Raw genomic sequence first — 7,787 nt, 5'->3', positions numbered from 1 at the left:
AATAATATTTTTATATTATTTATCTAATAAATTAAATATTTTATTCATGTTATTTGAGTCAAACATGTCGGTGAGTTAAAACATAATATAATGTTAAAACTTATAGATATTATATGTAAAAAATACACACATATATATAAACATTTTTCTAGAAATTTAGAACAAAATTTTACCATTTATTAAGTAATTTGAAAAGAAAAAAATATATTCAACAGTAAAAATAAGATTTAATCAAACCTATTTAAGAAAATATATCACAAGTTCAAATTTGAGTCATGTAAATGCTCCATTAATGAGCCATGTAAATGCTCCATTAATGTAGAGAGAGAAAGAGAAAAATTGTTAAGGATAGTGGGAAGGTGTAGGGTATTTTTGGAATAAAAGAAAATAGTGGGGAGGTGTAGAATATTTTTGAAATAAAATAAAAGAGTGGGGAGGTACAGGTCCCACTTGGGGAGATGTAGGGTGTAACACCCTAATAATAATAATAAAAACCTAAAAAAAACAATAAAATAAAAAAAAACACGAAATGTTTTTTCTTAGACCTAGGCCTAACCCCTTTTCTCAGAAATCTGCTAGGGTATTTTTCCACCCCCAAACCTCATTCGACAAAAAAGAAAACCCAGGGGCATCAGCTTTTCTATCAAGTGAGCACGAGCCAACCCCTGAACCCCACAACCGCCATCCGAGTCACTATGAGTTGCGGCTAGAGGTACCACCAGTGGCGCACTTCTTATCCCTGACCCTGAATACGTCCTCCATGGCTCCACTACTCACAGGAATTGTTTTTGTGTTTCCCGTCACCACGCACTCGAACTCCTTTTTGTCGGCGACTCTGCCACGAATGTTGTCCTTATTCGTGTCGACCACCGTCATCATTGCTCCAATTAACTCATTGTTGATAAGGAAAACACTGGTTTAACTAAACCTTAATCTCACATACTCTGGTTTTTTATGATGACAACACATTATTAATAACACATGTATTGTTATGTGTTACATGTTTTATTCTTTATTGTGGATGATATCTAAATGAACATGTTTGTGTTGATTCTCGTATATGAATGCATATTCACTGATCTTATATCTGATACATCACTTATGATTGCATTACATATGTTTATACAAAGAAAACCACATGCACTTTGATGAATTTATATTGTGTGGCATAACTGCAAGATTTAAGTCGACTTCATTATGAAGTAAGTCGATTAAAACTCGTGACTTTGCACAGATTTTCAAAAGCAGTGCTATGAGTAATTTTGCATTGAAATTTTTTTCAAACTGAGCTAAAGTGTCTAAGTCGACTACATGCGCAGTGGATCCGAGTTAGTTAGTTATTTGTGTTTGAAATTTTGTTAATGCTGTTGTACAGTAACGATTATATTTCAATTGTCTGTTAAAGCATTAAATGAAAGTCAATTGTATTAAATGTGAAATCAATTTGGTTGTTATGACTGCTGCTAAATTGCTTATCTGTTATAGAAGGTGCATCTACAAACAGACCACCACTATTGGCGGGTGAAAATTACCCTTTTTGGAAAATTAGAATGCAAATCTTTCTTGAATCCGTGGATAGAGGAATTTGAGATGCAACTTTGAATGGTCCTTTTGACCCAACTCATTATTGATGGAAAAACTATTTTGAAAATTTTTTCTAAGTGGTCTCAAGAAGAGAACAGGAAAGCACAAGATGATGTCAAAGCTAGAAATATCATTGCCTCTACACTAATTGTTGATGAATTTTTCAGGATATCTCAATGCAAATTTGCTAAGGAGATGTGGGATGTCTTGGAAGTCACTCATGAGGGCACTGATGAAGTCAAGAGAGTAAGGAAGAATTCATTGATTCAAGAGTATGAGCTTTTCAGGATGAAGACTGGTGAAACAATCTATGAAGTCCAGAAAAAATTCACTCATATAGTAAATCATCTTATGGCTCTTGGAAAAGTCTTTGACAAGGAAGAAATCAATATCAAGATACTGAAAAGCCTGAACAGAAACTGGCAACCCAAAGTCACAACAATCTCTGAGTCCAAAGATTTAACCAGCATGAACATGGCTACACTGTTTGAAAAATTAAGAGAGCATGACCTAGAACTTGGAAGATTGTAGGATGAAGAAGAGATTGAAGAGAAGAATTCCATTGCACTGAAAGCAACGAGCAAGAAAGCCTCAAAGTCAGAGGAAGACTCAGATGCTGAGATGGACAACAATGAATTGATGAGCATGATGGTAAGGTCAAGCGTTGTTCAATGCTATGAATGCTGGAAAGAAGGACACATCAAACCAGATTATCCAGACCTGAAGCCAAAGCAGAAAGCGAACAAAAAGTTTCCTTAGGACAAGAACAAAAAGCAGAAATGAGCTTATATTGTCTGGGAAAAAAGTGATTTTGATACATCAAGTGATGAAGATGTTGGTCGTGATGAGGAAACAGCCATCTGCTACATGGTTGGAGCATCATTGGCTGACTACGATAGTGACACAAAGTTTGAGCAAGAACCAATAGAAGTCAAATACGACCTACTACTGGATGCTTTCAAAGAAATTCATGCTGAAGTTATGCGACTCTAGTAGAAGGTTAATTGACTTAACTCTGATAGAAAAGATTATGAACATAGGATCAATAATCTTGTCACTGATAATGAGAAATAACAAATAGAGTTAAATGAAGCCTTATTGTCTGCTAAGAAGGTTAAAATTGAAACTATTACAATAGAGAAAAAATATGATAAATCCCCTGATCATATGGAACAAATAGATTACTTGACTAGCACGTTAGCCAAATTTACACAGGGTAGAGAAAATTTGAATGATGTATTAAAATCTATTGGTAGAACAATTGACAAACAAGGCATTGGTTATAAAGCTAATTCTAATAGATTGATAACAATACAAAAACCGTTATTTTCATACTTAATTTTGATACGAAACACACCTTTTATGACTTAGAAATTAGCTTGAAATCATGCAAAATTGCTTTAGTTAGGATAAAAGAGAGTCAAAGGTAGTTTTATAGATATTATGCTTGGTTTTCCTTGTTTTGACAGGATTAGACGAGAATTAAATGATGGAGAGTGAAGTAGGAAGGAGTTGGACTCAAGAAAGGATGAAAAAAAGGTGCAAAGGAAGAATCGTAGCCACTGCTCTCTCAGTGTCAGTTTCAGCGCTGAGCACCAGCTTTGTGAAGAGAGCCACTGTCAGAAGCTTAAGTGTCAATACTGAGGGGAAAAAGTTAGAGCCGCGCACACCATTGAGCGCTGGCCTTCTCAGAAACAACACTGCTAAACGCCTGGGCGTGAACAATGACCGCCCTACTTAAGTGCCGCACCTACCGCTAAGCGGTTGTGGTTGGATTTGAGCCTGTTTTCTGTAATTTTTCATAGATTATAAATAGATTTGTGCGAAACTTAGGGTTATCTTTTGGCAGAGAAAAGATGTAGAAACACCCATTGTCACTCCTTTGAGGCGGATTTTGGATGCGAAAGCTCCAATATTTCAATTCTAGCGTTATCTCTTTCATACTTTCCATTCAATTCATATAGTTTCACCATGACAATGGTGAACTAAATCCCTTTGTTGTTGGGGAACGATGTAATCCTATTGAACTCTCTTATATCGAAGTTCTTATTTTGTTCATGAACTTTAGTTATCAATTGTTTGAGTTTTCTTCTCTATACTTTATGCTTGCATTGTTTAACTCATTCAATGTCATGATCATTGATTTTGTCGATATGGACACATACGGGGAAATCTAGTCATGAGGGGAATTCTCTTGATTATGAAATATTACCTAGACATAGGAATAGGACAGTTAATTGCTTTAAGCTTTTGTACACTGAAATGCATGACTAACTACTAGGGAGACTGGACATAGTAAACTAATAATTGGGAGTAGGCTCTCTTCGCCGAGACATCGGGTTTAGAGTAAATTAGAGAGTTTCATGAACATTGATAACAAAGTTGAATTTAATAAGAATAGTAGATATAGAAGAGTGGATTAATCATTGTTAAATGGGGAGGACATATACTTGTTGTATGCTCTACAAACTGCTACTCCAACAAACTGGGCATATGTGATTCGGGATCACATGTTAAAATTCACAAAAAACAAAGAGCTTTGTCTTCCATACAGGGTTTTTATCAGCAAAGGGCTAAAAATGCAGAAAGTGGACCTCACAAATGAGAAGATTATTAGCTGCAATAAGAAGAATGTGATGGAAAAGTTATTCTTGGACTGTATTGGATTAAGAAAATTAAGAGAAGACTGGATCACAATTGATGATATTCCATATACAACACAAATGAATCCTATAAGCATTGATTCATCCGGATACATGTTTCATCCCCAAACCACATTTTAGAGATTTGTGGATGAAAGATTCAATAGACTTGATAATAAAATGATATTGCTGCAAAGGTCATTATCTGAGCTGCATGGAAAGATGGATTATGCACTGCGGATAAATGCTTTTGGAAACACATCTGTGGATGACTCATACAGTGGAAAGAACAATGCTGACAAAAAGATTGTAGAGTCTTCTGAATCAAAATAGTGTCTTGTGTTTACAGAAGTGTGCCTTGAGTCTTTCGTCTTATTTTGTTCTTTGTTCTTAGCTTGTCTTCTGATAATGGCTTAGATTGCCATTATGTTTGTCTTGTTCCTGTTAATCTTTGTAATATCTTTTGGACAAGTAATGAACTTAGTTGTTCTGGTTCAAATTCATTTGCTCTAAATTTCTTGATTGAATCTGCTTGAATGAATATTGAATCGACTGAGTGATTATTGAAGTTGATTATGCACATACTCACTGTTACATTAACTGTTTTGCATACTCACTTCTTATTTGTTTAATTTCTTGCATTACTATGATTCTAAACTGCTTGGTCTTCAAAAGACTAAGAAAGGTTTTGCAGGAAACATTGTTTTGGAAGTTACTACTGAGACTACAACTATTTGAAAAGCAATGAAATCGACTTGACAAATGGTTCAATCGACTTATCACTTACAAGGGGTTATAAATTCCATTTATTGGAGTTTGGTTATTAAGTTGCTTGATCATTTTATGTCAATTGTCTTCAATATATCTCTGTTTTTATATGATTGTTTTATCAATGAGAATATATTGTGAGATTGTTGATAGTTGTATCTTTACTTCATTGAATTGCTTGCAATCATAACTCTGATACAAACTGAATGTATGCGCTGATACTTGTGTAACTGCATTGTGCATCTAAATATGATTTTATAATTGCATAATGACAGGGGAGCATTACTTGATTGCATAGATTTTTCACATGCCTACACTTTAGAGGGAGTTTATCTATTTCAAGTGAATAATTGTGACAGGGGGAGCATCTTTGGTTGTTTAATCTGTTTACATTGATTTACACTGATGCATCTCTAATATTTCATTCTATCAGCATATCCATATCTAAAGGCAAACCTTTTTTGGCTAATGCACAAAGCGGGAGAAAAGTTTGGTTGATTATCTGCTTATTTGCTTGATATGTGACTGCTTGATACTGTTATTCAGAGTAATTGAGATGAAAAATCATTTAATCACTTGTTCTTACTGATTAGTTATGTTAGCTCTGTTTTTAGTGATTACTTGACTAATTTTATGTGCTGTTTATGTACAAACATGATTGTTTATTAATCATGGTTGTGCATCATCAAAAAAGGGGGAGATTGTTGAGATTGTTGATAAGGGAACCACTGGTCTAACTAAACCTTAATCTCACATACTTTGGTTTTTTATGATGACAACACATTATTAATACACATGTATTTCTATGTGTTACATGTTTTATTCTTTATTGTGGATTAAATCTAAATGAACATGTTTGTGTTGATTCTAATATATGAATGCATATTCACTAATCTTATATATGATACATCACTTATGATTGCATTGCATTACATGTGTTTATGAAAAGAAAACCAATGCACTTTGATGAATTTATACTGTGTAGCATAACTGCAAGTTTTAAGTCGACTTCATTATGAAGTAAGTCAATTAAAACTCGTGACTTTGCACAGATTTTCAAAGGCAGTGCTATGAGTGATTTTGTATTGAAAATTTTTTCAAACTGAGCTGAAGTGTCTAAGTTGACTACATGCGTAGTGGATCCGACTTAGTTAGTTATTTGTGTTTGAAATTTTGTTAATGCTTTTGTATAGTAACGACTATATTTTAATTATATGTTAAAGCATTAAATGAAAGTCAACTGTATTAAATGCGAAATCAATTTGGTTGTTATGACTGCTACTAAATTGCTTATCTATTATAACTGTCTGATGACAGTCGACTTCATTAGTAGCACAGTCAACTATAGGAGCGTTTGATTTATAGAAAACTATAAATAGACGTGACTCTGTTGATCACAAAATACTTTGGTTGAACTAACATTTTCATTTGTTGTTTCAGATTGAGATTCTGTGATTAAACGCTCCAAGAACTCATCAAGAAGATCGTTGAGATCTTTCTTTGAAGAGGTCCTGAAGGAGGAAGAATTGCGAGCTTAGTGCTGATCATATTCTGCACATTATGGTGTTTATTTGTTGATCAAGATTTTGATCAATCTTTGGAAAGATTGTTGTTATCCTATTGGGATTACAGGAGGTGGAATCGTGGAGTTTTGACACTTTGAGGATTTTTCAAAGTGGGTTGAAGATTGCAGAAGAGGGGATATCTTGCTACAAATCTTTGTGTTACTGCCTATATTTTTGTTAGAGGGTTAGAGAGGTGTTTTATATTTTTAACATGGAGGTCTCTATAAAATCCTTGCTGTAAAAACCTTGACCATTATAGTGCATTTGCTTCCTGGTTGTGGAAGGACACTGGATGTAGGCATTGAGGCCGAACCAGTATAAAAACTCTGCGTTTGATTTCTCTATCCTTACATTGTTACATTAAGTTGACTTTACTATTTACATAGTGATGGGTTGTCACGGCCCACACAAATTTGATTGCAAATTATAAATGCAGTATAGCTAGGGAATGACCCCTAGGTCGTCTCTCAAGGACCAAACCATGGTTCAAGAATTAGGTCTAACACAAAAGGGGGGGGGGGGTTTGAGAGTATTCTTGCAAGGAAAATTAAATTAAATTAAAACTGGAAATTAAATACAACCAAACATAATTGAAAACATTAAAATAAAAGAGGATGCTAAACCTAACACTGCAAAAGACAAATATCCAAACATAATTAAAACTATTAAAATGCAACACTTAATTAAAAAGATGAAAAAGAATTAAACATGTAATGNAAATTATTCTAAGACAAAGGAAATAAAAGAAAACACAAAATTTTTTCTACTGAAACACGTGACCAAGTGTTCATCTTCCCTTACTTTTAAAATCAAAGAAAATGTATTCCCTCTCTTCTCAAAACCAAACACGTCCCATGGTCTGCAGCTCGTCAACGAAACCGGTGCCCCCTTTTTTTCTATTTTAATGCAATGCAATGTCAAATCTTTCAACACTAAAAATTTCACCTAGTAAGGCTNAATGTCAANGCACACACCCGTAGTTATCTTATCTCACCAATTCCAAANTACNGTAAAATATGCTTGACTAATAAAAGAGATGTGTACAGGAAAATGGAAATATCAAAAGTGCATGAATGATGATTTGAATCATAAAAGTGAAACCTATAAATCTAATAATCTCTCCTAACCGTAACCTACACATTCTTCCATCTAATCACTTTATTTGATGAAAATTAAAAAGAAAAACATCAACTCACTGGACCCACCATTGCATTGAATGAAGCTTAAA

This window comes from Vigna radiata, chromosome 1 (genome assembly GCF_000741045.1).
Source record: "Vigna radiata var. radiata cultivar VC1973A chromosome 1, Vradiata_ver6, whole genome shotgun sequence".
Classification (NCBI taxonomy): domain Eukaryota; kingdom Viridiplantae; phylum Streptophyta; class Magnoliopsida; order Fabales; family Fabaceae; genus Vigna; species Vigna radiata.
The sequence above is the reverse complement of the archived record's forward strand: the minus strand, read 5'-3'. Positions refer to the sequence as shown.